Source organism: Sciurus carolinensis, chromosome 3, assembly GCF_902686445.1.
Source record: "Sciurus carolinensis chromosome 3, mSciCar1.2, whole genome shotgun sequence".
Taxonomy (NCBI): Eukaryota; Metazoa; Chordata; class Mammalia; order Rodentia; family Sciuridae; genus Sciurus; species Sciurus carolinensis.
In genome coordinates this window covers 6632106-6634917 of record NC_062215.1, presented here as the reverse complement: position 1 = coordinate 6634917, position 2812 = coordinate 6632106, and positions in this window count along the sequence as shown.

Genomic DNA, 2812 nt, shown 5'->3' with positions numbered 1-2812 from the left:
TTCATTCAGCCTTAAAAAGGACAGAAATTCTGGCGCACACCACAACACTGGTGAACCTTGAGGACATCAGCTAAGTGAAGGAAGAGAGTCACAAAAACTGTGTTTCCACTTACATGAGATGCTTAGTCAGTCATAGAGACAGAAGCCAGGCGTGGAAGCACAGGCCTGTGATCCAGGGGCTAGGAAGGCCAAGACAGGAGGATCACAAGTTCGAGGCCAGCCTCAGCAATATAGCAAGACCCTCTGCAACTCAGTGAGACCCTGTCTTAAAAATAAGAAAGGTTATAATGCCTCTGGGTTCAATCCCCAGTCCTCTCTACAAAAAGTCATAGAACCAAAAAGGAAAGCAAAGGTGGTCAGGGTGGGTGTGGGGAACGGGGCCTACTGTTTCTTGGGTACAGCTTCTTTGGGAAGATGGAAGGGCGCAAGAGATGGGCAGGGGGCGTGGTTGCATATGCTGCAAATGTGCTCCGTGCTTTTGAACCGTATCCTAACGTGCTGAAGATGGTAAATTTTGTAACATTTTATCACAATAAAAAAATCAGAAAAGGAAGGAGGGGTCAGTGGCGCAGTGGATCATGGACTGGCCTGGAAAATGCCCAGGGCCAGGCACTGCTCTCGGCAAAGAATTTCTGTTGCCGCCAGCAGACAGTGATCGGGCGGAGATCTGAGAGTGCAATATTTTAAAAACGACTTCCTGGTGAATGCTCCCCATTATATGACCTCACGCTGGTTTCCCAGGGTGGCTGCGTTAGGCCTGCCAAGAGGTTACCAGAGAACAGTTTCCGGAGGCAGTTGGCAACACTTAGACCTCCTGATTGTGGGTGTGGGTGGGGAGCCCAAAATAAATCATTGAATAAGAGAAAGTTTCCTTTCAACTTTTCCCATTCCTCTTTGCTTATCCACCCCCCCCCCCCACGCTCCACCCATGTCAGCAGCCGGCCTCCCAGAGCGGGGGGGCTGGTGGGAGCCGCAGCCCCGCCAGCCACTCTGGGTCCCTCCATCCTGCAGCTCCTTTCCTACCTCTGGGCAGCGAGTCTGGCTCTGATTGGCCTCTGCTCACATGAAGCCCTTTCAGTGGGGTTTTGCACCCCCTCCCCACCCCGCCCCAGGAGTCCTTGGCCAGAGAAGCTGGTGGCAGCAGGAGCCAAGTGGGAGGGGTAGGCGGCAGAAGCTTTTAGGGGCTCATCTTCGTTAGCGAGGCCCGCAGGGTGGGGACGTCCTTGCCCTTCTCTGTTCAAGGCAGGACAGTGTCAAAAGTGTGTTTGTGGAGGGGCTGGGAAGCAGGAGAGCAGTGGGCACTTCTGTTACTTCCGAGCTCCAAACCCCACTCAGGGCTTCCCACGGGAAATCTGGGAATCCCCTGCCTCTGGGCCCCTCACAAACTGGCTGTGAGTGACCTTTGCCAAGTCCTCTCTTATTTCTCCCCTGCAGGGACAGTCCACTGCTGCCTGGCACCACCCCCCACCCCGTGCCTTTCCTCCTCGAGGGCCACCTCTCCTTTGCTTACATCACCCTCCACTCCCAGTCTGGAACACTCTCCCCAGCCCTTCCCCCTGCAACTTGGAACCATTTTCCAAGGCTCAGTTCCAACCCCGAATCCCACTCTTTGGATGACTCATTTCCTGTCTGTCCAAATCTCCAGCGTCCATCCCTGAACCCAGGTTAACCTCCTTCCCTGCCATGGTAAATAGAGAGGGGGTGTTTATTCCTGTCCACCAGCTCTGCCTTCAGCACAGGGCTGGACACTCCTCTCACTTAATCCTCCTGATTATCCTCTAAGGGCAGCTTCAGTCCCCCCACTTTGCAGATGAGGGAAGCTGAGGCTTAGAAACAGAAAGGAACTTGCCCAGGTGGCAAATGGCCAAAGGGCACTCCAGGCTTCCCACGGGATCCGGGAGCCGTCTGGGCCCCAGATGTGGTCTCTAGCCAAATCCCCTTCTCTTAGTTTATATTACCTCACTTTAATTGCCTTCATCCCTGAGAAACATCCATTCACTCATTCACTCAGGGAACACTTACTACAGGTTTGCAACGTGCCAGCTACACAGCTAAGTGGTGGAAATCCAGGGGCCGTGGCAAGGAGTTTCCTCTGGCTCAGTGTGTCCCACATGTTCACTACTCAAAGTGCAGGGGAGATGGTAGCAGCGGACTAGGGAATTACTGGAAGGAAGCCAGGCACAGTGGTGCATGTCTGTCACCCAAGCAGAGGCAGGAGGATGGAGAGTTCATAGGGCTGGGGGTGTGGCTCAGTGGTCAAGTGCCCCTGAGTTCAGGGAGGGAGGGCGAGAGAAAGGAAGGAAGGAAGGGAAGGAGGGAGGGAAGGAAGGAAGGGAGGGAAGGAAGGAAGGAAGGGAAGGGAGGGAGGGAAAGAAGGAAGGGAGGGAGGGAGGAAGGAGGGAAAGGGAAAGAGAGAGAGAGCAAGGGAAAAGAAAGAGAAGAGAAGAAAAGAGAAATTGCAGGAAGGAGTGGTACAATGGCCTGCCAAGATCAGGAGCAAACCACGAGGCCTCCCACCAGCCAGGGCTCAGGGCTTCCCAAGCACTACTGTTCCTGGTTTTCTCAGACCTTGCTGACCGACGTGGACGGGCGCCACTGCAAAGCCCCCTGCAAACGTTTACTCCCACTACTGCAGTTCACTGACGTGGCCACCTTTGCTCCCTGACCCCCGACCCCCAGGAGAGGAGGGCCAGGCTGTGCTTCCGACGCCACGTGCGGGAGTCACGTGCCCGGGGTCGCTTCCCGCGCCGCCCGCGTCCCGCCCTCCCCCTTGGGGTTGCTAGGCAACCGGTAAACTCAGCTGCAGCGGAGC